This window comes from Dromiciops gliroides, chromosome 5 (genome assembly GCF_019393635.1).
Source record: "Dromiciops gliroides isolate mDroGli1 chromosome 5, mDroGli1.pri, whole genome shotgun sequence".
Lineage (NCBI taxonomy): Eukaryota > Metazoa > Chordata > Mammalia > Microbiotheria > Microbiotheriidae > Dromiciops > Dromiciops gliroides.
This window is the reverse complement of record NC_057865.1, coordinates 124,622,358-124,649,752: the sequence shown is the minus strand read 5'-3', so window position 1 is coordinate 124,649,752 and position 27,395 is coordinate 124,622,358.

Genomic DNA, 27,395 nt, shown 5'->3' with positions numbered 1-27,395 from the left:
AGCTGTGTAACCCTGGGCAAGTCACTTAACCCCAACTGCCTCACTAAAAAAAAAAAAAAAAGAGGTACAAAAATACTGAAGAAAATAGGTTAAAAAAGAATTGACAAAATGTTAAAAGAGGTACAACAATATACTGATGAAAATAACTCCTTAAAAAGAATTGGCCAAATGGAAAAAGAGATACAATTAAAAAATTGGAATTAGGCAAATGGAAGCTAATGACTCTGAGACATCAAGAAACAATAAAACAAAGTCAGAAGAATGTTAAAGGAACAGAAGGCTTAGAATATTGTATTCCAGAAGGCAAAAGAACTGAGTTTACAACTACTCAGGAAAAGTGAGCATCAAGGGGAAAATGGATATTTAATGAAATGGAGAACTTTCAAGCATTCCTAATGAAAAGATCAGAGTGGAATAGAAAAACTGACTTTTAAATACAATACTCAAGATAAACATAAAAAGGTAAACAGGAAAGAGAAATCATAAGCCTCAATATGGTTAAACTGTTTACCTTTCTGTATTAGATTATACATGTGGCATCTAAGAATTTTATCATTATTGGGGCAGTTGGAAGGATTCTACAGAGAGAGAAGAGAGAGAGAGAGAGAGAGAGAGAGAGAGAGAGAGAGAATGAATTAGTTGAGATTATGTAAACTAGGATAGGTGAGAAAGAGAGATGCCCTGGGAGAAGGGGCAAAGGAGATGAAGAATAGGGGAAATTATCTCACATAAGAAGAGAATGAATGAAATGGGAAAGAATTTCAAGATCTTGCCATATATGGATTATTTGAAGAAAGTGGTGGTGTTTAGCACAGGAAATAGAAAATATAGAGTAGATAATGAAAATGAAAACTGTCATGTATTTGAAAGGATACCATATAGAAGAATGATTAGACTTGTTTTGCTTATCTATTGATATATATGAGAGATGTTGTGAAGGTAGATGAGATATGTGGGATGAGTGTAAGTGAGTATTCAAAGGTTACATGAAGATTGTAATCCTATATGACCATGGTGCCCTCAAATAGCAGTGGGGAAGAACTAGGGTACGAGAAGACCAGTGATATTTTTTGAGGTAGCTTCCCTGATTTCCTTGAGAATTCTTCTCCCCATGCAACCAGATTGCTCCCAGCTTCCCTGATGCAGTTTTCTTGTCTGAGGGCATAAAAGGTGGAAACCACACATAATCACACCTCTCAAACTTAAAGGGTGCCTGAGGCCATATGAGTTGCCATATCTTAATGATTGATTAACCAGACACATTTCCAGATGGAGATGGGGTGGGGGAAAGGGGTCTCATCCAGAGAAGCTAATACTACAGTATCCTTGTTGATTATCCTTCCTATGTAAGAACAAAGTAAGCCTTCTTTTTTGTTAAATGCTCAGAGAATTGATAAGGCCTCATTTCCTCCCAACAAAGAACCGGAATTAAGTAGGTGTTGGCTTTAGAGTTAACAGTTGAAGGGAATTAGGGAGCTGACTCCAGACAATGATAATGAGTTGGGTCTTTTCTAAGAGAGTGCTGAATTACTTTCTATTTCCATACTTTCTATAGGATACCTAAGAAAAAAGTAAATAGCCTCATGGTAAAAGTAAAGACAAATAGTAATATAAGATCACCAAAATAAGGATGGGAAGAGAAGGTGATGATAAGGAATTCCAGAGTTTTGGAAAGGGCAACAGTGCAATTATTGACTATGATATCTTACATGGGGAGAGAACAGAACCATGACAATCCTACAGCATTGGAGGCCACTGTACCATTTGTGATTTTCTAGAACCCAATTGGATATTCTTACCCTTTATTCCCCATTATTTTCATTTTTGTTTCCTTCTGCATTTGACCCTAGATGGCAGTCTACTATAGCAAAGAAAGAATAATAGATTGAATGAATTAGAAGGTATTGCATTAGTGGAGATGCCAATGAAGATATCTTCATTGGATACAAGGTTTTGTGGGTATGGAAATTGAGGCAGGACTGGGATAGATGGTGTGGAGAATTTTCCACTCATAAATATTGTCTAGCTCAGGTCATTGTTGTTCCCAGTCAATTTGAAAAATGTTCTATTTTAGTGTATAACAACAGAAAGGGAAAGGAAGAACATCCTGTTCAGATCTCGTTTTTGAGAATATTCATTGCATTAAAGAGAAAGAGTAGCATATTGTTTATTATCATATTTCATAATCACAAAATTGTGATACTCAGCACTGATGGTTTTCTCAAGTGCTCCTTTTTCCTCATAACTTTCTTACATCTCTGATACTATTTGCTCAGTTGCCCTTGTCTTATGCATAGCTTTCATGAATGAATTAGTTATGATGGATTTGAAAGGGGAGAAGCTAGAAAGGATAACCTGATCTTTTTATCCAAAGAAATGCATGGAGAAATCATCTTTCCATGGAAAACATTCAAAAGAATATATGGTATGTACAAAATAAAACTGATTCATGAGGAGATCATAATGCAATATACTACTACTATTGCTACTACTAATAATAAAGTTGTGCACAAAGATAATAATACTGTCTTCACATCAGGAGGCCATAAATTTTCTATTTTATTTCTATTAATTAGCTATTTTCTTTTTTTTTCCAAGTAGAAATAGATTTGCATGGAGCCACCCACACTCTCTCATCAGGTCCTCCTCATGACCTAGGATACATATTTGCAGTAGCAGTACAATAAGAGAGAGCCTTTGGAACAATGCCAAAAAAAGTGGATTTTCCATAGTCTGAATCTATAACCTTTAGCTCATCAGCATGGTACTTTAAATTGTTAAACTAGGTAGACTTAAATATATGTAATTAGTGACTTCACAAGACATAAAATGAGTCAATGCCTGACGATCACAGATCGAATTTCCAGTCAATTTATTCTTTACCATTAGAGTTAGATGGTGCCATGAATAGAGCATTGCATCTGGGGTCAAGAAGATTTGAGTTCAAATACAAGCTGTATATATTCCTGGACAATTCATTACCTCTGTTTGCCTCAATGTCTTCAATTGTAAAATGGAGGTAATACTAGCACCTACCTCACAGGTTGCTGTGAGTCTAAAATGAGATAATAATTGTAAAGTGTTTAGAACATTGTATAGCATATAGTAAATAGGTGTTTAATAAATGCTTTCTTTCCTCCTTCTTCTTCTCCCTCTTTCCTTCCCTTCTCTCTTCCTTCCTTCCTCTCTCTCTTTCTCTTCCTCTCCTTTCTTTCCTTTTCTCTCTTCTCCCTTCTTCCCTTTCTCCCTTTTCCCCTTCCCTCCCTCCTTCCTTTCTTCCTGCCTGCCTTTTTCCCTTCCTCTCCTCCCTCCCTTCCCCCCTCATCTTTTTCCTGCCTTCCTGTCTTCTTTCCTCCCTTCCTCCTTTCTTTTTTCTTTCTTCCTTTCTTCCTTCCTTCCTTCCTTTCTTTCTTTCTTTCTTTCTTTCTTTCTTTCTTTCTTTCTTTCTTTCTTTCTTTCTTTCTTCCTTCCTTTTCTTTCTTTCCTTCCTTCCTTCCTTCCTTCCTTCCTTCCTTCCTTCCTTCCTTCCTTCCTTCCTTCCTTCCTTCCTTCCTTCCTTCCTTCCTTCCTTCCTTCCTTCCTTCCTTCCTTCCCGGCCTTCCTTCCTACTTTATTCCTGCCTTCCAACATTTTTCCTTCTTTGCAGCTATATTTACCTGTTGGGAAGATCCTAAAAATTGTATAGTGTGAGAAAGAATAAAAACCTTTACTATTTCCTAGAATAATCATTTCCCTGTGTCCTTATGTATAGGTTTTAAAATTTTTACCTGTGACTTCATTGATATATGGGGCTTCCACAGAAGAACCCTCTCTACAAATGCAGATGCATACCTTCTCTGTAACATCATTTAAGAGAATTACCTGGGGCATTGAGAGGTCACCAGTATATGTCAGAAGTGAGATTTGAACCCACATTCTCCTGATTCCCTTTATTTATTATGCCACACTAGCCAGGATAGATAGATAAAATACAGATAGACACTGTGCTACACACTAGGGAAATGAATACAAGTAAATAAGATATTTACAATCCTCATAGATATTATGTTTGAATGAGGAAAGACAACTCATAAATGGGAGCTAGAAAACAGGGGAGGGAAAGCTGAATAGAGCCAGAAATTAAGAAAGCACAGCCTCATCACTCATTAAATGTATAAGTGCAACCATAATTATTCCTGACAGAATGGTGGTTCAATCCTGAAATTTTCCCTTAGAACCAATTGACTGCTTTATGACTCAAACAATGTTAGACTTCTTATTTCTCAGCACCCACAATAAAATCATTGCTGGTAGCCCCCTGAACCAAAGGAGAAACTTGAGCTGATTAATCATACCAGAGATAACAGCTTGCAACTTGAAAAAGAAGAGAGGAAGATAAAAACTGACATGGTAATATTTCTCATTACCATTGTGTGGATATATAGTATATTCTGATACATGGAAAGATCTGGAATTTCTGTGTATGCGTGTGCGTGTGCATGTGTGTATGTGTGTGTGTATGTGTGCATATGTGTGTGCTCCCTTTGCCAGTCTAAACTGTTGTTTCTTCTTGGCTTCTCATCTTGGGCTATTCTTGTCCATATTTTCTTATAAACCTTCTCTTTAGGAAGAGTATCTTTTCAGCATGCTGGAGGGCTTCTTTTTTCTTTTAATAATTCAAAGATAATAACATACAACTTGAATTGTCTAGTTTTTTGAGTTCTCATTCTCACTATATGACTAAGCTAAATCATTTTCTGTTCACATCTTCAAATGAGAAAAAGTATGTAAAGCACTTTGCAAATGTCAGCCATTACCATCATCTTCGTTATTACTATTACACATCCCTAATAATATATTTTACACCACATACCCCAATGGTCACTTGAAACACATTGTGATGTGGTTATGTTCACCATGTTTCTTTCTGTTTTTTAAAATTATTTGTCACTTTAATTCTTCTTTGGATTGTCATTTTAATTCATCTGAAATTATGATGTTTAATGATTTACAGTCAGATAGCAGCACTTAGAGAATATTGTTGTTAAAAAATACATTAACTTTTACTGAGGCAACAGTTTCGAATTATTGAAGGTACTGTGCAATTTCTCCAATGTGATACAGTTCTATCTCTTCCTGTTACTCAGTTCCATTCTGAGTCCATTCATTATGCATCTAAGAAACTTAAATACACAGACACAAACATACATGTATATACATGCATTCATTCATTCATACATATAGAGATATCAGCAGATTGTAGGGAGAAGACCACTGAACTGGAAATCAAAAGCCCTGGATTCTAGCCCTTACTCAGGTCCTGTTCCTAATTGTCTTGGTGACAATGGGTTACTCACTTAACATCTCTATGCTTCAGGTTACATATCCATAAAATGAGAAGCCCTGGGCTCAGATGACCATTAAAGTGCCACCCAGATCTGACATGTTCTCAGAATATTGTTTAGATTCATTTGACTAATTGTGATTTTTTTTTTGCTGGGCAATGAGGGTTAAGTGACTTGCCCAGGGTCACACAGCTATTAAGTGTCAAGTATCTGAGGCCAGATTTAAATTCAGGTCCTCCTGAATCCAAGACCAGTGCTTTATCCACTGTGCCACCTAGCTGCCCCTGTGATATTTTTCCAGATGATGATTTAAGTAAGTACTAAGAGACCAAGAGGCAAAAGATGAAAATAGAAAAAAAATAAGAGAAATGACAATTTATGCTGCATACAGATTGCTAGCCAAAATATGTTATTGCTTTGACATAATCTCCATCAGACTAAAACATGTTTGAATTCTTTCATTTTATCTTTAGTGATCCAAACATTTGCAAGCAAACCAAATATTAGCAACTCAAAATTCAAGAATGTTATCTTCAAAGTATTATTTAAACCTTGACTCCTCTGTTAACTCATGAAAGAAAATTCAATTACTACTTGTCATGCAAATATTTTAATAGGCCCTAGTAGTCCTGTGGAAAGCTGAACCCTTCCTAGGGCTTGGGAAAAACAATGATTAACAGTTAGTGCTTTTTCTTGCTGCTGAATATGAATTTTTTGGTAAATGTTATTTTTAAAAATTCATTTATAAAATACTTTATTATACCAAGGCTGTTTCTATAGCTTTGGCAATTTAACAATCCAGATGACTATTAGATCGTACTTTGAATCAAACCAATGAGCATATCATATCCATACAGTAAAATGAGTAGAATGGTAAATATCCCCAAATCCCTGTTGATTATAAAGCAATGTGAAACATAATGAGTAGAAAGCTAGCCTCTCACATACTGGACTGCATGATACTAGAGAGATCATTTAATCTCTTAGTTCTTTAGGCAAATCTGAGATTATAAATTGTAGAACAGGTAACCTTCTATTTTGGTACAGGCAGTTTCCTGACAGGAAGTTACTTATGCCAATAAAATCACGGGTCCAATCCTAAATAAACAAAAGGTATTTTGACCCTTGATTGGTCAGTTTCACCAAAAGTGGGTCATAATGATTCCTTATATGTTCATTAACATTTTTAATAATACTTTGGTTTCCCAATTATGTATAAAAACAATTTTTAACATTAAAAAAACATTTTGAGTTTTAAATGTTTTCCTTTCCCTCTCCCTACCTTGATACAGCAAGCAATTTTAAAGGTTATACATGTGGGGCAGCTAGGTGGCACAGTAGATAGAGCACCGGCCCTGGAGTCAGGAGTACCTGAGTTCAAATCCAGCCTCAGATACTTAACACTTACTAGCTGTGTCACCCTGGGCAAGTCACTTAACCCCAACTGCCTCACTAAAAAAAAAAAAAAAGGTTATACATGTGCAAAATATATTTCCATATTAATTATGTTGTGAAAGAAAACACAGACAAAACACACATACACACACAAAGAAAATGAAAAAATAGTGTTTTGATTGGTATTCAGACTCCATCAGTTCTTTCTCTGAAGGTGGATAGATAGCATTTTTCATCAAGTCATTTGGAATTATCTTGGATCGTTGTATTGCTGAGAATAGCTAAGCCATTCACAGTTGATCGTTTTTACAATATTGTTACTATGTACAATGTGCTTTGGGTTCTGCTTACTTCACTTTGCAATATTTCGTATACATCTTTCCAGATTTTGCTGAAAGCATCCTGCTCTTTGTTTCTTATAGAACAATAGTATTCCATCAGAATCATATACCACAACTTGTTCAGCCATTCTCTAATTGATGGCCATCCCCTCAATTTCCAATTCTTTAACACCACCAAAAAAACAAAACAAACAAAAAAACTACTACAAATCTTTTTGTACGTGTAGGTACTTTTCATTTAAAAAATTGGGATATAAACCTAGAAGTGGTATTGCTGGGTCAAAGGGTATGCAAAGACTTATAGCCCTTTGGGCATAGTTCCATATTACTCTCCAGAATCACTTCACAATTTCACCAATAATGCATTAGTGTCCCAATTTTCCCACATCCTCTCTAACATTTATCATCTTCATTTTCTATCATATTAGTCAATCTAATAGGTGTGAGGTACTATCTCAGAGTTGTTTTAATTTGCATCTTTATATTGATAATGATTTAGGGCATTTTTCATACAACTACAGATAGCTTTAATTTTTTCATCTGAATATTGCCTAGTCATATCCTTTGACCATTTATCAATTGGGAAATAATTTATTTTTCCTTATAAAATGGACTCAATTCTCTATATATTTGAGAAATGAGGCCTTAACCAGAGAAACTTGCTGCAAAAAAATTCCCATCTTTACGTTTCCTTCTAATCTTGTTTGCATTGCTTTTGTTTGTTCAAAACCTTTTTAATTTAATACCATCAAAATTATCCATTTTACATCTCAGAATTCTTCCTATCTCTTGTTTGATAATAAATTCTTTCCTTATCCATAGATCTGACAGATAAACTATTCCATGTCCCCCCAGTTTGCTTATGGTATCACCCTTTATTTCTAAATAATGTATTCATTTTGACCTTACCTTGGTAAACTGTGTTGGTCTATACCTAGTTTCTCCCAAACTGCATTTGAATTTTCTTAACAGTTTTTGTCAAATAGTGAATTCCTGCCCCAAAACTAGGATTATCAAACATGAGATTACTATGGTCATCCACTACTATGTCTTGTGTACTTAATCTATTTTACTTCTCTAATACTCTATTTCTTAGCCAGTACCAGATTGTTTTGATGATTGCTACTTTATAATGGAGTTTAAGATCTGGTATGGCTGTTTGATTGGTTTCGCCCAGAACAAATAGATTAATTTAGGCAGATTTGACATTTTTATTATATTAGCTCAGTCTATCCATGAGCAATTGATATTTTTACAGTCAAATCTGACTTTATTTGTATGAAAGGTATTTTGTAATTGTGTTCCTATAGTTCCTGGGTTTTCATTGGCAGGTAGACTCCTTAGTATTTTATATTATCTAAAATTATTTTTAATGGAATTTCTATTTCTATGTCTTGCTGTTGGACTTTAGTGTATATGAATGCTGATGATTTATTATGTGAATTTATTTTATATTCTGCAACTTTGCTAAAGTTGTTGTTTCATGTAGTTTTTTAATTGATTCTCTAGGATTCTTTAAGTATACCATCATATCATCTGCAAAGAGTGATAGTTTTGTTTCCTCATTGCCTATTCTAATTCCCACAATTTCTTTTTTCTTTTATTGATATAGTTAGCATGTCTAGTACAATATTGAAGAATGGTGATAATAATGGGAATCCTTGATTCACCTCTGATTTTATTGTGAAGACTTCATTAAATATAATGTTTGCTCTTGGTTTTAGATGGATAGTAATTATAATATTAAGGACAGTTCCATTTATTCCTATGCATTCTACTGTTTTCAATAGGAATGGGTCTTGTATTTTGTCCAAAGCTTTTTCTGCATCTATTGAGATAATCATATTATTTCTGTTGATTTTGTTATTGATATAGTCAATTATACCGATAGTTTTCCTAATATTGAACTAGCCCTGCATTCCTGGTATAAATCCCACCTGTTCATGTGTAATCTTTGTGATATATTGCTGTAAACTCCTTGCAATTATTTTTAAAAAGATTTTGCATTAATATTCATTAGGGAAATAAGTTTCTAGTTTTCTTTCTCTGTTTTTGCTGCTCCTGATTTAGGTATAAAAGCCATATTTTGTTATAAAAGGAATTTAGAAGGATTCCTTTTTTGCCTATTTTTCCCAAATAGTTCAAAAAGTATAAGAATTAATTGCTACTTAAATACTTGGTAGAATTCACTTGTGAATCCATCTGGTACTGGGGCTTTTTTTCTTAGGGAGCTCCTTGATGGCTTCTTCAATTTCTTTTTCTAAGATAGGGTATCTTAAGTAGCCTACTTCCTCTTCCGTTAATATGGGCAGTTTATTTTTTATAAATGTTTATCCATTTTACTTATATTGTCAGTTTTACTTGCATATAATTAGGCAAAACAACTCCTAATAATTATTTTAATTTAATATTCATTGGTGGTTTTTCCACCCTTTTCATTTTTGATACTAGTAATTTGGTTTTTTTTTCTTTTAAAATCAAGTTAACCAGTGGAATATCTATTATATTTTTTTCATAAAACCAGCTCCTAGTTTTATTTATTAGTTCAAAACTTTTCTTCCTTTCAATTTTATTAATCTATACTTTGATTTTCAGGATTTCCAACTTGGTGGTTAATTAGGGATGTTTAATTTGTTCTTTTTCTAGGTTTTTTCTTAGTTACCTGCCCATTTCAGTGATCTCCTCTTTCTCTGTTTTATTCATGTAGGCATTTAAAGATATAAAATTTCCCCCTCAGAACTGCTTTGTCTATATCCCACACATTTTGCTATATTTTCTCATTGATGCCATTCTATTAATTAAATTATTGATTATTAATTTTTAATCTTTTTCTATAGACCTTCATTAAATATACATTTAATTTCATTATGATGTGAAAAGGATGCATTTATTATTTCTGCTTTTCTGAATTTGGTATTAAGGTTTTTTGCCCTGATTGATCATGTGATCAATTTTTATGTAGATGCCATGTACTTCTGAGAAAAAGTTATATTCCTTTCTATTCCCACTTAGTTTTCTCAAGAAGTTTATAATAGGGGCAGCTAGGTGGCGGAGTGGATAGAGCACCAGCCCTGGAGTCAGGAGGACCTGAGTTCAAATTCGCTGTAAGACACATAACACTTACTAGCTGTGTGACCCTGGGCAAGTCACTTAACCCCAATTCCCTCAAAAAAAAGAAGTTTATAATATCTAACCTTTTAAAAATTTCTATTTACCTCTTTAATCTAGTTCTGCAAGTGGCAAATTGAGGTTCTTACTAGTATGTTTTTACTGTCTATTTCCTCCTGTAATTCATTTAAATTTTTCTTTAAGAATTTGAATACTATGCCATTTGTGTGTACACACACACAAACACTTATGTTTAATATTGATATTACTTCATTGTATATGGTACCTTTTAGCAAGATGTTTCCCTACTTATCTCTTTTAATTAGATCAATTTTTCCTTTTGCTTTGTCTAAGATTGCTACCTGTGCCTTTTTTTTTTACTTCCATTGAAGCATGATAGTTTTTCCTATAGTACTTTACCATTATTCTGTGTGTATCTCTCTGCTTCAAGTATGTTTCTTGTAAACAATATATTGTAGGATTCTGGGTTTTAATTCACTTTACTATCTGCTTCCATTTTATGGGTGAATTCATCCCATTCATATTCACAGTTATGATTGCTAATTTTATTTCCTTCTAACCTGCTTTTCCCCACTGTCTATCATTCTCATTCTCTCACTTTTCACTATGTCCCTCCTTAAAGGTGCTTTGCTTTTTTTTTTTTTTTTTTTGGTGAGGCAATTGGGGTTAAGTGACTTGCCAGGAGTCACACAGCTAGTAAGTGTTAAGTGTCTGAGGCCAGCTTTGAACTCAGGTCCTCCTGAATCCAGGGCCAGTGCTCTATCCACTGCGCCACCCAGCTGCCCCAAAGGTGCTTTGCTTTTGACCAGCACTTCCCCCAATCTGCCCTCCCTGCTATCAGTACCCTTGTATTCTCTTATACCTCTATCTGCTTACTTGCCTGTAGGGTAATATAGCATTCTATAATCAACTTATGTGTATGTTATTCTTTATTTGAGCTAATTCTTATGATTGTTAGGTTCAAGTGTTGCCTGCCACCACCACCCATTTTCCCCTCCATTATAAAATCTCTCTTTCACCTTTTCCATGTGAGGTAATTTCCCTCATTTTGCCTCTCCTTTACCCCTTCTTTCAGTGCATCCCATTTTTTCAATCCTTATTTTAATTTTTTATATTATCCTATCATAGTCAACTTTTGCCCATGCCCTCTGTCTATGTATACTCTAACTGCCCTAATAAAGACAAAGTTCTTAGGTGTCACAAGTATTATCTTCCCATTATGTAAATAGCTTAACCTCATTGAATCTCTTTTGATTTATCTTTCCTATTTAACTTTTATGTTTCTCTTGATTATTGTGTTTGGACACCACATTTTCTATTCAGCTCTAGTCTTTCCATCAGGAATGCTTGGAATTACTCATTTTCATTAAATGTGCATTCTTTCCCTGAAGTATTATGCTCAGTTTTGCAGTACCAGTTCTGTTCCTTTTTAGAGGTTTAAAAATGCTATGTACATAGACTCAAATTTCTGTGTTTTGAAGATAATATGGTGATGTCTACTATTAGGAACACAATGGCCACACCAGAGTTGCTACTAAGGAAAGGGAAGATACCATCAGGGAAATATTTTTCACACAAAATTGAAAATCTCTGAAGCCCCACATTTCTGAATGTCTATTAAGAAAAGCTTAATTTAAGGAAAGCATTTCTTGAAGAGGTCACAAGTGTATAGAGGCTTGAACCAAGGCAAACTCAAAAACTGTTTTAAGCACTTGAGCATGATTTCTTATTTAATAAGAGGTCTCATTTAGCTGAACATAGGAGATCCCTCCAAAATTTAGAAACTCTTAGTTACTCACCTTTATTCCACTCTATGCTGACTGAGATGCAGACACAATAAACATAATCATTAAAGGTAAGGTCAATGTTATTAACACTTGAATCACAGCTCATTCAATAAATATTAAAATGTATATCTCAGAATATTAAACTTATGCAAATCATAACTGGAGGGTCAATTTCAGTAAATGGAAGTTAAAATTAAAAATCTAGAGAGAAAAAGTAGAAATCCTAAAAATACATCAAAGTAGTATCAAAGGTTTTATTTAAATGCAGAGTACATCATGTGAAATGCCAGTCTGCACAAATCAAAAGCTGGAATCAAGGTTACTGGAAGAAACATGAGCAATGTTAGCTATTCATATATCACTCTGATGGCAGAAAGTGAAGAAGAATTAAGAAGCCTCTTGATGAAGGTGAAAGAGTAGAGTAAAAAAGCTTGAAGCTTAACATTAAAAAAACCCAAACAAACACCTAAGATCATGGCATCTGATCCCATTGCTTCCTAGCAAATAGAAGGAGAAAAAATGGAAGCGGTGTAAGATTTTATATTCTTGCACTCAAAGATCACTGCAGACAATGACTGCAGCTAAACTTGCTCCTTAGAAGGGAAGCTATGGAAAATCTGGAAAGCATACTAAAAAACAGAGACACTACCTTGCCAACAAGGTCCTTATAGTCAAAGCTATGTTGTTTCAGTCATAATATATGGCTGTGAGAGTTGGACTATAAGGAAAGCTGAGTGCCACAGAATCAGTGCCTTTAAATTGAAGTACTATAGAAGACATTTAAGAATTTCTTGAACAGGAAGGAAATCAAATCAATCAATACTTAAAGAAATTAACTCTGACTATTCATAGAAGGTCATATACTAAAGCTTAAATACTTCAGCCACATAATACAAAAAAGACCCTGTTGTTGCAAAAGATTAAAGGCAAAAGGAAAAGGGGACAGCAGAAGATGAGATGGATAGATAGTGTCAAGGAAACAATGAACATGAGTTTGGGCAGACATTGAGAGATAGGGGAGGTTAGAGGGACCTGGCACCCATGAAGTCACAAAATGTCAGATACAGATGAATGAATGAGCAATAATAAAGTATCAATGTTGTAACTGAAAAAAATCTATTCAAATAGATTTTCAGAATCAACATTCTTTTGGAAAATAAAACAGAGCTAAAGTAACCTTATTCATTGAGAAAGACATATCAACAAATCAATCCAATTTCAGAAGCTTCTCCTACATAAGCTATGGAAACTGTTATATTTCTTTAAGAGTTAGTAGTAATGGTTTTCACTGTCATTCTAAGGGGTGCTTTTCCCAGTAGAATCAATAGAGAGTGTAAGTCTAAATTTGATTTATGAAGATCTATGAGGTGTTTGTGAGGAAATGGAGAGTTTGAATTGCTATGTATAAAGAGATTTGGTTTTAATTATTTGTAAAGTGATGAAGAGTTATCTGTCAGGTGTGAAGGAAAATGGAAATTTTCCTTATATCCAGAGAGAATCTGAGAGAAGACAGAGAGAACTATAGAGAGGCCTCCTATATTAATAAAACTATTTTAACCTTTATCTTGTAAAAAGAATGGATTGGATTATTTAGAAGAGACTTTCTGTTAGAGAAATAAATGGTGCAACTATTGTTTCCAGAAGAGATCATGTGCATTTGAAGTGATAGTTAGAGGTGGCCCTGGATAGGTATTTTTATTTGACTAATGAAATATTATAAATCATTATTTGTCTTTGATTTATTGTTGATTTAATTTTAATAAATGTCATGTTTACTAACTTTAACATTTTTAATTTTAAGAGATCAAGGTATTTAGTAGTTCTAAGTAACTACTATGGAAAATTACTACACATATTTTACTGATATGAATAACTTCTACTTTTTCAATTTGAGTAGGGACAAAGACCTTAAATGACCAATTGAAAGGTAAACTGAAATTTTATTAATGAGGAAATATATAATATCCCCCTGGATTGCACTATAATTTAGGATGATAAAATATGGGAAGAAGTAAAGTAACATAAGCTAAGGAATGACCAAAAAGTGAGTAAAGGACACAACCCTATTGTATGTACTCTACCTAAGGCCTATTGTAGTTCAGTAATTTTACAGTCATGTCCAATTCTATGTAACCCCCATTTGTTTTGAGTTTTTTTTTTTTTAACAAAGATATTGGAGTCTCAGTTTGCCATTTCCTCCTCTAGCTCATTTTATAGATGAGGAAACTGAGACAAACAGGGTTAAGTGACTTGCCCTAAACATAACTTGTAGGTATCTGAGGTCGTATTTGAACTCAGGAAAATGAATCTTCCTGACTCTAGGCCAGACACTTTATCCACTGACCTACCTAGCTACCCACTCTTAAGGCCTAAAGGCCAATTAAGTTGGCCACTCCATTGGTGTTTAACTAATATCAACAACTTAGGGAAAAACATTCAGACAAATGGGGCATGATTGTAATTTATATACTATTATTGCTTCCTTTCCAAAACAAAAACAAAAAAACAAAAGACACCCAAATAGGCTTTTAAAATATTCATTTTACTATGTTTTGTTTGTTCATTTATTTGTTTTTTTCTTTGCTTGTTGGTGAGATGGAGACAAAGCTTGAAGCCTGCTTTATTGTTGCCTTTTATCTTTACATCATAGTCATTTCTAGTGGTGTGAGAGTTCCTTTTTCAATTCCCAGTTTAAAACCTCTTTTTTTAAACAATAAAAACAAGTGAACAAATACATTGATTCACTGATCATATGAGATATGGTAACCTAGTAAATGTCTCCCAGGAAGAGAATTGTCTTTCATTATATTTGTTGTCATTTTTTTTGAGACCTTTACTAATTTTTGAATTATTCAGACTTTAACGTCTCTTTACTGATGTCTTCATTTACATTGGCATCATGTATGATTTTTTCGTTTGACTGATGTCATCATACATCAGTTCGCACATCTCTTCCCTTATTTCTCTGAACTCTTCATATTTATAATTTATGATTTAATATATTAGTTTTTTTCGGCCCTCATCCTAGTTGATTGGGGAAAGTAGGTGGTACAGGCGATAGATGTCAGGGTCTGTAGTCAGAACGTCTCCTCTTGCTGAGTTCAAATCTGCCCTCATACACTCATTAGTTATGTGACTCTGGATAATTCACTGAGCCCTCTTTGCCTCAGTTTCCTCCTTTATAAAATGAGCTGCAGAAGGCAAACCACTCCAGTATCTTTGCCAAGAAAACTCCAAATTGGCTCCCAAAGAGTTGGACGTGACTGAAAACTGACCAAACACCTAATCAATGATTATTCATTTTATTTCAAGTTATTTGCTACTATAAGAAGTGCTGCTTGGATTATTTTAGTATCGATTGGACCTTTGTTTTTGTCTTTTACTCTCTTGAGATATTTTTCCTGTGGTGGAATTAGTAGTTAAAAAACTTTGGGGGCAGCTAGGTGGCGCAGTGGATAAAGCACCGGCCCTGGAGTCAGGAGTACCGGAGTTCAAATCCGGCCTCAGACACTTAACACTAGCTGTGTGACCCTGGGCAAGTCACTTAACCCCAATTGCCTCACTAAAAAAAAAAAAAAAAACTAAAAAAAAACTTTGGACAACTTAGTCATCTTTCTTGTATAATTCCAAGTGAATATCTGGAACAGGTGAACCAATTCACGGTTCTACTAACGATGTATTAATGCACCTGTCTTCCCATAATTCTTCCCAACATAATTTCACTTAAAAAAAACCAAATCATCACTTCTTAGGGGGCAGCTAGGTGGTGCAATGGATAGAGCACTGGCCCTGGATTCAGGAGGTCCTGAGTTCAAATCTGGTCTCAGACACTTGACACTTACTAGCTCTGTGACCCTGGGCAAGTCACTTAACCCTCACTGCCCCGAAATTAGGCATAGACCAACATCTTACACCTTAAATAAGGTCAAAATGGATACACGATTTAGACATAAGAGGTGATACCATAGGTAAATTAGGAGAGAAAGGAATAGTCTACCTATCAGATCTTTGGAAAGGAAAACAATTTTTGACCAAACAAGAGATAGAGTATATTATAAAATGCAAAATGGATTATTTTGATAATAATAAATTAAAAAACTTTTGTACAAACAGAAGCAATGCATCTAAAATTAAAAGGGAGGCAGAAAGCTGGGAAACATTTTTTGAGGCCAGTATTTCTGATAAAGGCCTCATCTCTAAAATATATAGGGAACTAAATCAAATTTATAAGAATCCAAGTCATTCCCCAATTAAGAAATGGTCAAAGGATATGAACAGGCAGTTTTCTGATGAAGAAACCAAAGCTATCTATTCCCATATGAAAAAATGCTCTAAATCTCTAATGATTAGAGAGATGCAAATTAAAACAACTCTGAGGTACCACCTGACACCTATCAGATTGGCTAAAATGACAAAAAAGGAAGATAATAAATGTTGGAGAAGCTGTGGGAAAATTGGAACACTAATTCATTGTTGGTGGAGCTGCGAGCTGATCCAACCATTCTGGAGAGCAATTTGGAATTATGCCCAAAGGGCAATAAAGCTGTGCATACCCTTTGACCCAGCAATTCCACTTTTAGGTCTTTTGCCCAAAGAAATCATGGAAAGGGGAAAGGGACCTACATGTTACAAAAATATTTATAGCTGCTCTTTACATGGTAGCAAGGAATTGGAAGTTGAGGGGGTGCCCATCCATTGGGGAATGGCTGGACAAGTTGTGGTATATGAATACAATGGAATACTATTGTGCTGTAAGAAATGATGAGCAGGAGGAGTTCAGAGAAACCTGGAGGGTCTTACGTGAGCTGATGATGAGTGAGATGAGCAGAACCAGAAGAACATTGTACACAGTATCATCAACATTGAGTGTTGACCTACTGTGATGGACTATATTCTTCTCACCAATGCAATGGCACAGAAGAGTTCCAGTGAACTCGTGATAGAAGAGGATCTCCAAATCCAAGAAAAAAAAAAAGAACTGTGGAGTATAGATGCTGATTGAACCATACTATTTCCTTTGTTTTGGGTGCTGTTGTGTTTTTTTTTTTCTATTTTGAGGTTTTGCATTACTGCTCTGATTTTTTCTCTTATAACAGGATTAATGCAGAAATAGGATTAATGTTATTATGTGTATATATATGTGTGTGTGTGTATATATATATGTGTATATGTATATAGATATATAGATATAACCTATATCAGATTACCTGCTGTCTAGGGGAGGAGGGAGGGAGAGGAGGGAGGGAGAAAAATCTGAAATTGTAAAGCTTGTATAAACAAAAATTGAGAACTATCTTTACATGTAACGGAAAAAAAAATACCTTATATGTTAAAAAAAAAAACAACACCTCACTGCCCCACAAAACAAAAACAAAAACAAAAACAAAAACAAAAACAAAAAATCCCCATCACTGCTTAGTTGTAGAATATGATGTAAAAGCTCAATTATTTTAATTTGCATTTCTATAAGTGATTTGGAGTATGATTTTATATGATCATTTATAATTTGTAATTCTTTTGAGAAAAGTACATTTTCTTTCACTACTTAACTATTGCTGAATGGTGCTGTATATTTGTGATATTTTCTTCTGTATCTCGATTTTAGATGACTGAATTGAGATTTGGACACATGATTTCTTTGATATGGTGAATACTTGGATGAGAAAACTCTCTCTAATTATTTCAGTCAGTACCTCATATAGTCTTATAGAGTTGCCAAGAGCATAGAGTTAAGTGACTTGGCAAAGGTTACATTGTCAGCAAATGTCAGAGATAAGATGGAAATCCAAGTCTCCCTGGTTCTGAGGCCCCCTTTCTGGTCTCATGGTACATACATCATGCCATGCTGCCTCTCTGCTATGTTTAATATTATACTTTTTGTCAGTGATATTTGGCAAACTCTGTTTTTTTCTTATTCTATTCTCAATGATTTTATTTTTGGAAAAATCTTTTAATGTTATATACTTAAAATTGTTTATAGTATCTTTTCTACTCTCTTCTATTCCTTGTATGGTTAAGAATTCTTTTCCTTTCCATATTTGTGAAAGGATCCTGATGTACAGTTATCCCTTCCACATCACGACTTTCCCCATTGTGGTTTTGATATATCACAGGTTTGTGTAAGGGATTACATGGGAATTTGGGGGGAGAGGGGAAGTTTTACAGAAGCCACAGACAACATTTGAAGGCCATCAAATGACACAGAGCCTATGACCAATTACTTAAACCAGATTTTACAATAAGGTAATATAAAACCCCATAAAGGAAAAAGAAAGAAAAATAACTTCTTTTCTGGTACAAAGGCAGAGCCAAAATGGATTTCTAGATCTCACAGTGGGAACACCACACCCATAACCCACATGACATGAAATGGATAACTAATTATCTTCCATTTTTTATTGTCACCTTTATATTCATATCATGTACCCATTTTGAACTTATTATGGTATATGAATGATTGACTGAAAGAATGAATAGCATCTATTAAGTGCATATAGTATGCTAGACACATGCTAAGTACTGGGGTTAATTACACAAAAAAGCAAGACAAGGAGATTACTTTAAGGAGCTTACATTTTAATAGGGGAAGACAACACATATTGATGGCCATGGGGAAGTCTTTTAGACAGGGAAGTCAAGGGGGCAATTGACTGACATGTCCTTTTCAGGAACTAGTACTGATATAATTATTTTTTTCTCAAAGCTAGAGTTAGAAGTGAGAGGAGAATGTGCTGGGAGGTAAGATGACATGAAGACAGACAGGAAATGGCTTGTTAGGACTCAGTCCAGGCAATCAGAATCTGAGAATCCCATGGTGGAAGCTTGAGTTCCAGTTCAAAAGTTGAAAGTCTGAGCACAAAAAAAAAAAAAGTCTGAGCACAGAATTATGGCAACTTATAGTAGGGGGTTATAAGATGTTAGTCTAAACTTAGTTTATACTAAACGGTTTTCTAGTAGTCTTAGTAATTCTTGTAAAAAAAAAAAAGGACTGGGAAGCTAGGTGGTGGAGTGGATAAAGGACCAGCCCTGGATTCAGGAGGACCTGAGTTCAAATCCTGACTCAGACACTTGGCAGTTACTAGCTGTATGACCCTGGGCAACTCACTTAACCCTCATTGCCCCACCCAAATAGATAAATAAATAAATACATGCTTAATTGGGGGCAGCTAGGTGGCACAGTGGATAAAGCACCAGCCCTGGATTCAGGAGGACCTGAGTTCAAATCCGACCTCAGACACTTGATACTTACTAGCTGTGTGACCCTGGGCAAGTCATTTAACCCTCATTGCCTTGCCAAAAAAAAAAAAAAAGGACTTCTTTCCCACTGAGATTTATAGTATTCATTTATCAAAAACTAAACTAATATTTTCAGAGGTTTCTGTGTTAAATTTTTTTTTTTATTCTATCTCAATGACCTACTTTTCTTTTAAAAAATTTGTTATGGTGGTTAGGGTGCCAAGATGGTGGAGGAAAGGCAGTGACTTCTGGGATCTCTTCCCACAATCCCTCAAAATAGCTTCAAATAATGCCATAAGACAATCCTTGGAGCAGCAGAACTCACAAAAGGACTGGGTGAGATCACTTTCCAGCTAAAGAAAGTTTAGAAGGTCAACAGGCAAGGTCCGTTGTAATAGGCTGAGAGTGGAGCCCAGACCTGGGCCATGCCAGCACAGATCTAGCCCTAGGCAGGCTGCACCAGAGAAACAGGCCTCCAGAGCCACTTAATTGGCTGCAGTGGTGGCTACTTCTGGAGATTAACTCACAGTCCCATGAGTGGGAAAGGAAGTTGGCTGGGAGGAGATTACAGGGGTCTCTGCTGGAGCTATGGCAGAACTCTGTTGTTTTGCCCATGCTCAGAATTAGGAACCAGTCTTGAATGGTGGTGGCCCAGGTCAGGGAGGGGCTTAGTCATGCCTGAGCTTGCAACCATAGTGAAACAGAATTCTATTCCCGGTTTAAAGAATAAGCAGACCTCTGGCTACTTCTAGACCAGAGCATGGGCTAGGGGAGTGTAGAACATGCTTTTCCTTAAACTATACCACCTGGGACCCCCTGAAGCTTGGGACTGTGCACCCTGGAAGCAGTGCCCCACTTTAAGAAGGAGTTAAAAGTCAAGAAATAGGCTAGGAAAATTAGAAGACAGAAAAAAACTGACCCTAGAAAGCTTCTTTGGTGACAAGAAATATCAAAATACACCCTCAGAAGAAGATAACATAGTCAAATTCCTACATCCAAAGCTTCCAAGAAAAATATGAATTGGCTGCAGTCCATAGAAGCACTCACAAAGGACTTTGAAGATGAGAGGTAGAGTAAAAAAATGGAAAGAGAAATAAGAGACATGCAGGAAAGTCATGAAAAAAGAATCAACAGCTTGAAAAGCCAAAGGATATACAAAAACTCTATGAAGAAAATAATTGCTTAAAAACTAGGATTGAGCAAATGGAAACTAATGACTTCATGAGAAATCAAGACACAATAAAGAAAAACCAAAAGAATGAAAAAAAAAGAAGGCAATGTGAAATATCTCCTTGGAAAAAACTGACCTAGAAAATATATTCAGGAGAGATAATTTGAAAATAATTGAACTACATGAAAGCCATGATTTAAAAAAAATGCCTTTAGATATTATCTTCCAAGAACTTGTCAGGGAAAATTGTCCTGATATTCTAGAAAAAGAAGGTAAAATAGAAATTGAAAGAATCCACCAATCACCTCCTGAAAGAGATCCCAAAATGAAAACCTCCAGAAATATTATAGCCAAATTCCAGAGCTCCTAGGTCAAGGAGAAAGTATTGCAAGCAGCCAGAAAGGAACAACTCAAGTTCTGTCAGAATACAATACAATCAGGATAACACAAGATCTAGCAGCTTTTACATTAAAGGATCAGAGGGCATGGAATATGATATTCTGCACAGCAAAGGAACTGAGATTACAACCAAAAATCACCTACCCAGCACAACTGAGTATAATCTTTCAGGGGAAAATGAAAAAGAAGACTTTCAGGTATTCGTGATGAAAAGACCTGAACTAAATAGAAAATTTGACTTTCAAATACAAGACCCTAGATAAGTATAAAAAGGTAAACAGTAAAAAGAAATCATGGGGCAGCTAGATGGGACAGTGGTTAAAGCACTGGCCCAGAATTCAGGAGGACCTGAGTTCAAATCCAGCCTCAGACACTAGACACCTACTAGCTGTGTGACTCTGGGCAAGTCACTTAACCCCCATTGCTCCTCAAAAAAAAATTAAATTAAATTAAATTTAAAAAATTAAATTAAATTTTAAAAAATTTAAAAAAGAAATCATGAGGGATATTAAAAGATTAAACTGTTTACATTACTACAAGGGATGATGATACTTGTAACTCATAAGAACTTTCTCATTATTAGTGGAAGTGAATGGAGTATACTTAGAGAGAGGGAACAGGTGTGAGTTGAATATGAAGGAATGATATCTTTAAAGCATAATTTTTTTTTTATTTGTGTCTGTGTGTATAGGCTGGGGCAGGGTACAGTGGCTTGCCTAGGTCACATAGCTGGTGAGTGTTGGGTATCTGAGGTTGGATTTTGGCTGGGGTCCTCCTGGGTCTAGGGCTGGTGCTTTGTCTACTGTGCCACCTAACTGCCCTATGTTGAAATATTTAAAAAAATAAAATTAATGGAGGAGAGGAATGCACTGGGAGAACGGGAAAGGGAGAGGTGGAATGGGGCAAAGTATCTCATAATAGAAGCAAGAAAAAGCATATGAAGTGGAGAGGAAGTTGGGGGAGGTACGGGGGAGTGAGTAAGCCTTACTCATCAGAATTGGCTCAAAAAGGGAATAACATAAACACTCAATTGGGCATAGTAATATATCTTGTCCTGTGGGAAAGTGGGAGGGGAAGGGCATAAGGGGAGAGGGGGTGAAGGAAGGGAGGGCAAATTGGGGAAGGGATCAGTCAGAAGCAAAACACTTTTGAAGAGGGATAGGGTGAAAGAAGATATAAAATAAATATCGGGGGAGGGAATAGGATGGAAGGCAATACAGTAAGTAATAATAACTGTGAAAAAATTGAGGCAAGTTGGTCTGATACACCTCAATTCTCAAACACATAGAGAACTGAGTCAAATTTGTTAAAATGAGAGCCATTTCCCAGTGGAAAAATGATCAAAAGACTTGAAGTTTTCAGATAAAATAATCGAAGCCACCTATAGCCATATGAAAAAAAAATGTTCTAACTCACTATTGATTGGAGAGATTCAGGTTAAAACAATTCTGGGATACTATCTCATACCTATTGGAGTGGATAATAGGACAGCAGAGGAAAATGACAAATGTTGTGGGGGATATGGGAAAAATGAGACATTAATACATTCTTGGTAAAGTTTTAAACTGATTCAAACATTCTATAGAAAAATTTGGAACTATGACCAAGGGGCTATAAAACCATGCATACTCTTTGACTTAGAAAGTCAAACAGATTTTTTAAAAACTTGAATTCGAAATTTGGGTGATGCTCATCAATTGGGGAAAGGCTGAACAAATTGCGGGATTAGATTAAGATGGAACACTATTGTGCTGTAAGAGTGGTGACCAGGATGCTATCAGAAGAACTTATGAAAAATGCAGTCCATCTACAAAGAAAGAACTGATGATATCTGAATACAGATTGAAGTGTATTTTTTTGTTTGTTCCTCTTTCTATAGTTTTATTTTTCTGTTTTTTTTTTTCACAACCTGACTAATGTGGAAATGTTTTGCATGACTGGACATGGAGAACATATTGGATTGCTTGAGTTCTTAAGGGGGGATGGGGAAGGAAGGACAGAGGAAGATAATTTGGGACACAAAGTTTTAAAAATTGATAATTTTCTTTATACATGTAATTTGGGATATGTATATGTGTGTATGTATATACATATATGTATATATATAATTTTTAATTCAAAAATGTTCTTAATTATGTTAAGGGTTTATAATGTTAGATATCTTTGCACCTCTCTTATGAATCCAATTTGTTCATAGTGATTTTTTTTTTTTGTGAGGCAATTGGGGTTAAGTGACTTGCCCAGGATCACACAGCTAGTAAGTGTCTGAGGCCAGATTTGAACCCAGGTACTCCTGACTCCAGGGCTGGTGCTCTATCCACTCTGCCACCTAGCTGCCCCGTGATTTTTTTATAGCTTGTATTTCTGATATCAGTCTACTTAAAAGAATTTTATTTAAGATTTTGCATCAATTTTCATTAGTGAAATAGGCCTCCAGTCCTTTCTCTGCATTGTCTTTCCCAGGTTTGGAAATAAGAAACATTTTTGTCTCAACAAGTGAGTTTGGTACATGGACTTCTCTCCCAATTTTGGAGAAAAATGTTTGTAGTATAGATGTGAATTGCTCTTTAAATGTTTGATAGAGTTCACTTGTAAATCCATTTTATCTAGTGCTTCTGCTTCCCAATCTCTCTCATACCCATTTTGACAATTCAATTATGACTTGTTTGATGGCCTTTTTTGATATTATTTATTAAACAACTTTCTTGTTTTGTAGATTATTTTATGTATTCATAAATATTTGTCAATTTTCTTTGAATTTTCCACTGGTTGCCATATAATTAGCATATCATAAGTTTTTAAATAATTATCTTCATTTCCTCTATTGTGGATTCACCATTTTTGGTATTATAATTTCCCTTTTTTCTTGAGAAACAGATTGGCAGGGGTCTTACGGAGCTTAGCTCAAAGTAAGGAAAATTTAAGTTCCAGAACTTCTTCTGTAACATACTTGCTGTTTGACCATGGGCAGTCACTTAAACGGTTCGGCACGCTAAGCAATCCAATAAGAAAGTTGCGGAGAAGGTGCTGACCTAAATAAGTAGGAGTCCCTTCACCCAGGATGTCTCTATACCAATGAAAATACAGAAATACAGGTTCATTCCTTAGCCCTCTATTTTTTTTGGTAATGTGATTTTCTTCTCTTTTTCCTTTATCACGTCAGCTAAGAGTTTTCTGATTTTATAAGACTCTAAAAACAACTATTACAAATGTCAATTTCATAGTTTTTTTCAAAATTCTTTATTTCCTTGAATTTTAAAGATTTATTTTTTTGTACTTCTTTTAGAGTTGCTCATTTATATTTTTAATATTTAATCACATGTTCCATTAATTGAGCCTCTCTTTTTCCATCTTAATATGTTTCAATAATATTTCAAAATATATAATATTTCATATAATAACAACATAATGTTTCAGATTTTCCTCTGAAGAGTGTTTTAGCTGCATCCTATAAGTTTTGGTATATTTGTCCTATTATCATTAACTTTACCAAAATTATTTTTATTATTTATATTTGTTCTTCACCACATTCATTTCAACACTTCATCACTTAGGCATCATTTAGGGTTATATCTTTTGCTCATATTTCTTTTATTCATTAAAATTACATTATGTTATAATCTACAGAGGATGAATTTGAATTTTAAACTTTTACTACCTTTACATTTGCATATATGTATATGAGATGGTAGGAACATTGTATTCCACTCAGAAGTACATTAGTCAGAATTCATTCTTCCAATAAGTTATTCCTCTCTGTATTTTCATTCTTATCTTTTTTATTGAATTTATTCAGCTTTGAGAGTTATATTAAAGCCCCTTGTTTCTATTGTTACTACTAGCATCTTTCCTGAAATCTCTCCAGTTTTTCTTTTAAGAACTTAGCAGTTATGGAATTTGACATGTATACATATAATATTATCAATTATGTTTCCGGTAACTTTAAGCATAATAATGTTTCCTTGCTTGCCTCTAAGCTTGCCTTTATCTGAGCTCACCCATGCAGCTCTTGTTTTTTGTTTTTTTTTTTCCCAGAGTGGCTGAAATATAATAGATTTTCATCTGTCTTCTCAGTTTTATTCTATATGTCTTTAAATTTTGAAATCTCTTTTTTGCATGTAGCAAGTGTTGTTTCTATTAACATTTATTCCTCCATTCTCTTTTTTATGAGGGAGGGTTAATTCATTCACATTTAGAGTTACAATTGTTATAATTATATTTTCTTCCATTAAACACTAATTTTCTCTTGTTTTAAGTCATTGCTTTGTCCCTGCAATTTTTTTTTTTTGTTCATAATGGGCCTAGTCTCCTTTCTCAGCTACCCCAACCTCCAATAACACTCTCCTATCCCAAGTTCTTTTATTCTGTGTTGTTACTCTTTGGCTCTGTCTAGTCTCCTGTTTGCCAGTTTGGATTATACCCTTGTACTTAATTTATTTCATGTATTCTTCTATTTCAATTACTTTAATTTGTAAAGACCCTTTCCAAGAAGTGTTCCACCCCTTCCTTACTCCTTTCATCTTTTTAAGATACTCTAGCATCAGTTCCTAGAAAACTTAAGTCCCAGTAGAGTCATCTGGGTACAGGGTGAACAGTTCTGTAAGCTTCATCCGTTGGACTCTGTTTCATTCTTTGTCATTTCCTATATCAGTTATCCCTTTGGACATCATAGCATCTTGGCTTTAAGCCTCTGACTTCCTCTTCAAGCCCCTCTTTCCTTTATCTTTCTGTATTCCCAACCATTTGCTTTGCCCTGTGGGATCCAATGCCTAGAAACATGACTCAGTCTTTTAAAAGTTGATCTCCTGAAGTGTCCAATACCACTTCACTCCTCTGCCACCATCAGACTTCAATGCATGACCCTTGTCTCACCATCCACCCCACACTCTGGACTTCTTCAGGGTTGTTTCTTGTTGCTGCCCAATTGTTACCTTTGTGTTGGTTGTACATGATTCTCCTTTCTCTCTATGTGATCCCCATCAATATTATAGTCTTACCATCCCAAAATACCCAAAGTCAGAGGAAAACATTAAGATCATAGTTCTAGAGCTATAAGGGGTTATCTAGTCACACACCTTCATTTTATAGGAGTATAAACTGAGGCCCAGAAATGATAAGTGACTCATAAGAGTCACACAGATATCCCCTTAACCAATCTATTTTTGATATGACTAGTTTTTATCTGATTTTTTTTGGTCTCACCCTTTCCTCTCTCCATTTGAAAGAAGTTTACTTTCTACTAGCCTACCACCTATAGCACTGATTTGCTAATTAAGGGATGAGATTTCCCCCTTGAAATATGAATTCATTTCTTCTACCTACTCTTTGATTTATCATGTCATAACTATTGGTCATTTGATTCTTTATTAATTACATCTTTACCTGCTCAACGTCCCTCCAACAATGAGAAATGATTTTCTTAAAAATGAGTAAATTATATATGTAAATAGCCTTGAAAAATTAAAACTATATAAATGTTAGCCATTTAAAATTTTTATTCATATCAAACAAAATAATGTTTCACTTTATATTTATGGCCTAGTATGTTCCTACCCATAAGAAATACATTTATTTGCATAATATTTAATTGCAATATCTAAATTATTTAACTTTCTTTTCTTTGGTCAGTTTGTCATTTGGAGATCCACTCACCTCTGGGTTCTTTTGAAGGAATGATCCATTTTTTCTAAAGGTCCAGTTATTATTGTTGTTGTTATTATTGTTAAGATTTTTTTATTCTTATGCTCAGCTTTGTAGGATAGTATTCTGGGGTACAAACTAATCTTTGTTCTTCAGAATATATTACAATTTTTCATTTGATTTCCTATAAGCATGGAGTTGTTCTGTGCTAGTATGATTAATTCTCCTTTTAATGTCAAGCATTATTTAATTTGTGCCTATAAAGTGTACTCTCCAATGATATAATTATGAACTTTGAATTTTCTTGGTGGGTTAAACTTGAAGTTTCCTTTTGTTCACATTCTATGGATTCTCTTGAACTGTCGTTTCTGATTTCAATATTTCTTTTGTATGATATCCTGAATTCTTATATTTTCATGACGTTTTGGGGAAAACCTAGCTCTTCATATCCTATCTTCAAGTTTTGTAGAATTCATGTGAAGTCTTCCAGTTTTGTTGGAAGGGATCTTGGAAGCCACTTGATCTATGGAATACCTGAACATCATTAACAAGAGCTCACCTTTCCTCAGCTTGAAAACTCCAGGAAGGGAGAACTCACTACCTCCCAAGACATTTCATTCTACTTCAGGACTGCTCTAATTATTAAGACGTTTTTTTCCTGTCCACAAGCTGAAACTTTTCTCTTTCTATTTCTCCCATTATTTCTAATTCTGTCCTCTAAGATTAAGCAGAGAAGAAAAATAATCCCCTTTCCACATGATACCTCTTTACATACTCTAAGTCAGCTGTCATGTCCCCCCAATAACAACAACACAATAATAATAAACTTAAATTTATATAATTCTTACTACATGTCAGACACTGCGCTAAACACTTTACAATTTTTATCTCATTTGATCCTCACAACAACCCTGGGAGGTAGGCCTTATTTTTATCCCTGTTTTACAGATGAGGAACCTGAGGCAAACAGAGG